Source organism: Pseudophryne corroboree, chromosome 1, assembly GCF_028390025.1.
Source record: "Pseudophryne corroboree isolate aPseCor3 chromosome 1, aPseCor3.hap2, whole genome shotgun sequence".
Lineage (NCBI taxonomy): Eukaryota > Metazoa > Chordata > Amphibia > Anura > Myobatrachidae > Pseudophryne > Pseudophryne corroboree.
In genome coordinates, this window is record NC_086444.1 from 117,700,774 (window position 1) to 117,706,773 (window position 6,000).

General features: G+C 48.0%; 5 non-coding genes across 5 annotated transcripts; all 5 read right to left on the minus strand.

Moving 5' to 3' along the window:
* Window positions 1-126: 126 nt before the first annotated feature.
* Window positions 127-290, minus strand: LOC134958995 (U1 spliceosomal RNA). The gene has a single exon (XR_010187153.1). It is a non-coding gene; the product is annotated as a U1 spliceosomal RNA (small nuclear RNA).
* A 1,227-nt stretch (window positions 291-1,517) lies between these two features.
* On the minus strand, window positions 1,518-1,681 carry LOC134957615 (U1 spliceosomal RNA). Its single transcript, XR_010186684.1, has one exon. It is a non-coding gene; the product is annotated as a U1 spliceosomal RNA (small nuclear RNA).
* A 1,235-nt stretch (window positions 1,682-2,916) lies between these two features.
* LOC134957225 (U1 spliceosomal RNA) lies at window positions 2,917-3,080 on the minus strand. The gene has a single exon (XR_010186530.1). It is a non-coding gene; the product is annotated as a U1 spliceosomal RNA (small nuclear RNA).
* A 1,236-nt stretch (window positions 3,081-4,316) lies between these two features.
* On the minus strand, window positions 4,317-4,480 carry LOC134957784 (U1 spliceosomal RNA). Its single transcript, XR_010186746.1, has one exon. It is a non-coding gene; the product is annotated as a U1 spliceosomal RNA (small nuclear RNA).
* A 1,236-nt stretch (window positions 4,481-5,716) lies between these two features.
* LOC134957788 (U1 spliceosomal RNA) lies at window positions 5,717-5,880 on the minus strand. Its single transcript, XR_010186748.1, has one exon. It is a non-coding gene; the product is annotated as a U1 spliceosomal RNA (small nuclear RNA).
* Between the last annotated feature and the right edge of the window lie 120 nt (window positions 5,881-6,000).

Here is a 6,000-nt window from a genome sequence, read left to right on the forward strand (position 1 = left end):
AAGCGCACCTTAACGGGCACAGGGGTCCAGTGGAGGGAGGGTTGAAATGAAGAAAAGGATGGAAACAGCAAAGGAAGAGACAGCACCAGCAGCACACAAAAAGATCTGACTTTTACCAGAGATGATCAGGGGAAAGCGCGAACGCAGTCCCCCACTACCACAAATTATGCAGTCGAGTTTCCCGCATTTGGGGAAATCGCAGGGGTCAGCACACCCGGAGTGCAATGGATGAGCCTTGCCCTGGGAGAACCACCTTCGTGATCATGGTATCTCCCATGCCAGGTAAGTATGAGTTGGACTAGGGCTCAGGAGGGCCCCTGCTTGGGCACACCCCCGTCAAGTGAAGGAGGTTGACCGGAGCCATGACAAGTGAACTCTCGGCAGGGGACGGGAAAAGAAAACTGCAGGGAGGCTGCATCTCTTCACGTTGACATGGGAAGGCGGAAGGGTGACTGTTCCTGAAGCACCCCCAAACTATGCGCACAACTAGTGCAAATCCTTCCCAGGGCACACTGCAGCAGATGAATTTGCATACCGTCATGTCATAAAAGCAGTCGGGCACAGTTACAGTAGCTGCAACCCTCATCTCCATATGAAAAGCAACAGGCAGTGCACCGTCCTATGTCTCAATGGGTTCTTAAATTGGAAAATAAAATATAAAAGGCAGCTTGAGATTTAACCCCCTCGCTGCTGAGGGTTTTCTCATCCTCGCACCGAGACCATTTTCCGACGTTAGCGCTCGTCCGAACGTCGTCGTCACGGATTTCTTTTTATTTATTTTTTCTTTCTTTCTTATCCCCCCTGCGGCACTCACACAAATTATACCTTGGTTTTTGTTTGTTTGTTTTTTCTTTCAAAAGACTTTGTAGTCTCAAAAAAGCCATTAGTCTTTTTACTGATTTGAACACGTCAAAAGTTGTTTCACCCAAATGGCCCAAAAAGCGTATTTCTCAAGCAAGTGAACCAAAAGCAAATGTGATTTTTTTTCTTTTGTCCCCCGTCTTATAAGCACCATAGACAAATACTTTGTGTTTTGCCACCAATCCACCTGCCCAAAATCTGCACGCAAACCAAAAATGCTCTCTTTCTTCTAGTTTTCGCCGCCTCAATTTAAACGCTTACTATGTGTAGGAAGACTACGGCAGCCCAGCGAGGCCTACCATTTTACAAAGTAGACAAGCTACTGCATGAAATGAGGGAGCAAAGTTTTTTTTCTCTCTCCCCCTCATATCTGACACAATCTGGGGGCCTACTTTACAAAGCAAGTGAAACCGTGTGGGTCCTGCAGCGCCCTGTATTGGTTGTATATGCGAAGCACAGTACAAGGCCGGAAAAAGCAAGGAAGCATGCAGCCAGCGCAAAGGAGAAGAGATGAGAAGAGAGCGCTGAGTGAAAGATAGAAGCGCACCTTAACGGGCACAGGGGTCCACTGGAGGGAGAGTTGAAATGAAGAAAAGGATGGAAACAGCAAAGGAAGAGACAGCACCAAAAAAGATCTGACTTTTCCCAGAGATGATCAGGGGAAAGCGCAAACGCAGTCCCCCACTACCACAAATTATGCAGTCGAGTTTCCCGCATTTGGGGAAATCGCAGGGGTCAGCACACCCGGAGTGCAATGGATGAGCCTCGCCCTGGGAGAACCACCTTCGTGATCATGGTATCTCCCCTGCCAGGTAAGTATGAGTTGGACTAGGGCTCAGGAGGGCCCCTGCTTGGGCACACCCCCGTCAAGTGAAGGAGGTTGACCGGAGCCATGACAAGTGAACTCTCGGCAGGGGACGGGAAAAGAAAACTGCAGGGAGGCTGCATCTCTTCACGTTGACATGGGAAGGCGGAAGGGTGACTGTTCCTGAAGCACCCCCAAACTATGCGCACAACTAGTGCAAATCCTTCCCAGGGCACACTGCAGCAGATGAATTTGCATACCGTCATGTCCTAAAAGCAGTCGGGCACAGTTACAGTAGCTGCAACCCTCATCTCCATATGAAAAGCAACAGGCAGTGCACCGTCCTATGTCTCAATGGGTTCTTAAATTGGAAAATAAAATATAAAAGGCAGCTTGAGATTTAACCCCCTCGCTGCTGAGGGTTTTCTCATCCTCGCACCGAGACCATTTTCCGACGTTAGCGCTCGTCCGAACGTCGTCGTCGCGGATTTCTTTTTATTTATTTTTTCTTTCTTTCTTATCCCCCCTGCGGCACTCACACAAATTATACCTTGGTTTTTGTTTGTTTTTTTTTTCTTTCAAAAGACTTTGTAGTCTCAAAAAAGCCATTAGTCTTTTTACTGATTTGAACACGTCAAAAGTTGTTTCACCCAAATGGCCCAAAAAGCGTATTTCTCAAGCAAGTGAACCAAAAGCAAATGTGATTTTTTTTCTTTTGTCCCCCGTCTTATAAGCACCATAGACAAATACTTTGTGTTTTGCCACCAATCCACCTGCCCAAAATCTGCACGCAAACCAAAAATGCTCTCTTTCTTCTAGTTTTCGCCGCCTCAATTTAAACGCTTACTATGTGTAGGAAGACTACGGCAGCCCAGCGAGGCCTACCATTTTACAAAGTAGACAAGCTACTGCATGAAATGAGGGAGCAAAGTTTTTTTCTCTCTCCCCCTCATATCTGACACAATCTGGGGGCCTACTTTACAAAGCAAGTGAAACCGTGTGGGTCCTGCAGCGCCCTGTATTGGTTGTATATGCGAAGCACAGTACAAGGCCGGAAAAAGCAAGGAAGCATGCAGCCAGCGCACAGGAGAAGAGATGAGAAGAGAGCGCTGAGTGAAAGATAGAAGCGCACCTTAACGGGCACAGGGGTCCAGTGGAGGGAGAGTTGAAATGAAGAAAAGGATAGAAACAGCAAAGGAAGAGACAGCACCAGCAGCACACAAAAAGATCTGACTTTTACCAGAGATGATCAGGGGAAAGCGCGAACGCAGTCCCCCACTACCACAAATTATGCAGTCGAGTTTCCCGCATTTGGGGAAATCGCAGGGGTCAGCACACCCGGAGTGCAATGGATGAGCCTCGCCCTGGGAGAACCACCTTCGTGATCATGGTATCTCCCCTGCCAGGTAAGTATGAGTTGGACTAGGGCTCAGGAGGGCCCCTGCTTGGGCACACCCCCGTCAAGTGAAGGAGGTTGACCGGAGCCATGACAAGTGAACTCTCGGCAGGGGACGGGAAAAGAAAACTGCAGGGAGGCTGCATCTCTTCACGTTGACATGGGAAGGCGGAAGGGTGACTGTTCCTGAAGCACCCCCAAACTATGCGCACAACTAGTGCAAATCCTTCCCAGGGCACACTGCAGCAGATGAATTTGCATACCGTCATGTCATAAAAGCAGTCGGGCACAGTTACAGTAGCTGCAACCCTCATCTCCATATGAAAAGCAACAGGCAGTGCACCGTCCTATGTCTCAATGGGTTCTTAAATTGGAAAATAAAATATAAAAGGCAGCTTGAGATTTAACCCCCTCGCTGCTGAGGGTTTTCTCATCCTCGCACCGAGACCATTTTCCGACGTTAGCGCTCGTCCGAACGTCGTCGTCACGGATTTCTTTTTATTTATTTTTTCTTTCTTTCTTATCCCCCCTGCGGCACTCACACAAATTATACCTTGGTTTTTGTTTGTTTGTTTTTTCTTTCAAAAGACTTTGTAGTCTCAAAAAAGCCATTAGTCTTTTTACTGATTTGAACACGTCAAAAGTTGTTTCACCCAAATGGCCCAAAAAGCGTATTTCTCAAGCAAGTGAACCAAAAGCAAATGTGATTTTTTTTCTTTTGTCCCCCGTCTTATAAGCACCATAGACAAATACTTTGTGTTTTGCCACCAATCCACCTGCCCAAAATCTGCACGCAAACCAAAAATGCTCTCTTTCTTCTAGTTTTTGCCGCCTCAATTTAAACGCTTACTATGTGTAGGAAGACTACGGCAGCCCAGCGAGGCCTACCATTTTACAAAGTAGACAAGCTACTGCATGAAATGAGGGAGCAAAGTTTTTTTTCTCTCTCCCCCTCATATCTGACACAATCTGTGGGCCTACTTTACAAAGCAAGTGAAACCGTGTGGGTCCTGCAGCGCCCTGTATTGGTTGTATATGCGAAGCACAGTACAAGGCCGGAAAAAGCAAGGAAGCATGCAGCCAGCGCACAGGAGAAGAGATAAGAAGAGAGCGCTGAGTGAAAGATAGAAGCGCACCTTAACGGGCACAGGGGTCCAGTGGAGGGAGAGTTGAAATGAAGAAAAGGATAGAAACAGCAAAGGAAGAGACAGCACCAGCAGCACACAAAAAGATCTGACTTTTACCAGAGATGATCAGGGGAAAGCGCGAACGCAGTCCCCCACTACCACAAATTATGCAGTCGAGTTTCCCGTATTTGGGGAAATCGCAGGGGTCAGCACACCCGGAGTGCAATGGATGAGCCTCGCCCTGGGAGAACCACCTTCGTGATCATGGTATCTCCCCTGCCAGGTAAGTATGAGTTGGACTAGGGCTCAGGAGGGCCCCTGCTTGGGCACACCCCCGTCAAGTGAAGGAGGTTGACCGGAGCCATGACAAGTGAACTCTCGGCAGGGGACGGGAAAAGAAAACTGCAGGGAGGCTGCATCTCTTCACGTTGACATGGGAAGGCGGAAGGGTGACTGTTCCTGAAGCACCCCCAAACTATGCGCACAACTAGTGCAAATCCTTCCCAGGGCACACTGCAGCAGATGAATTTGCATACCGTCATGTCATAAAAGCAGTCGGGCACAGTTACAGTAGCTGCAACCCTCATCTCCATATGAAAAGCAACAGGCAGTGCACCGTCCTATGTCTCAATGGGTTCTTAAATTGGAAAATAAAATATAAAAGGCAGCTTGAGATTTAACCCCCTCGCTGCTGAGGGTTTTCTCATCCTCGCACCGAGACCATTTTCCGACGTTAGCGCTCGTCCGAACGTCGTCGTCACGGATTTCTTTTTATTTATTTTTTCTTTCTTTCTTATCCCCCCTGCGGCACTCACACAAATTATACCTTGGTTTTTGTTTGTTTGTTTTTTCTTTCAAAAGACTTTGTAGTCTCAAAAAAGCCATTAGTCTTTTTACTGATTTGAACACGTCAAAAGTTGTTTCACCCAAATGGCCCAAAAAGCGTATTTCTCAAGCAAGTGAACCAAAAGCAAATGTGATTTTTTTTCTTTTGTCCCCCGTCTTATAAGCACCATAGACAAATACTTTGTGTTTTGCCACCAATCCACCTGCCCAAAATCTGCACGCAAACCAAAAATGCTCTCTTTCTTCTAGTTTTCGCCGCCTCAATTTAAACGCTTACTATGTGTAGGAAGACTACGGCAGCCCAGCGAGGCCTACCATTTTACAAAGTAGACAAGCTACTGCATGAAATGAGGGAGCAAAGTTTTTTTTCTCTCTCCCCCTCATATCTGACACAATCTGGGGGCCTACTTTACAAAGCAAGTGAAACCGTGTGGGTCCTGCAGCGCCCTGTATTGGTTGTATATGCGAAGCACAGTACAAGGCCGGAAAAAGCAAGGAAGCATGCAGCCAGCGCACAGGAGAAGAGATAAGAAGAGAGCGCTGAGTGAAAGATAGAAGCGCACCTTAACGGGCACAGGGGTCCAGTGGAGGGAGAGTTGAAATGAAGAAAAGGATAGAAACAGCAAAGGAAGAGACAGCACCAGCAGCACACAAAAAGATCTGACTTTTACCAGAGATGATCAGGGGAAAGCGCGAACGCAGTCCCCCACTACCACAAATTATGCAGTCGAGTTTCCCGTATTTGGGGAAATCGCAGGGGTCAGCACACCCGGAGTGCAATGGATGAGCCTCGCCCTGGGAGAACCACCTTCGTGATCATGGTATCTCCCCTGCCAGGTAAGTATGAGTTGGACTAGGGCTCAGGAGGGCCCCTGCTTGGGCACACCCCCGTCAAGTGAAGGAGGTTGACCGGAGCCATGACAAGTGAACTCTCGGCAGGGGACGGGAAAAGAAAACTGCAGGGA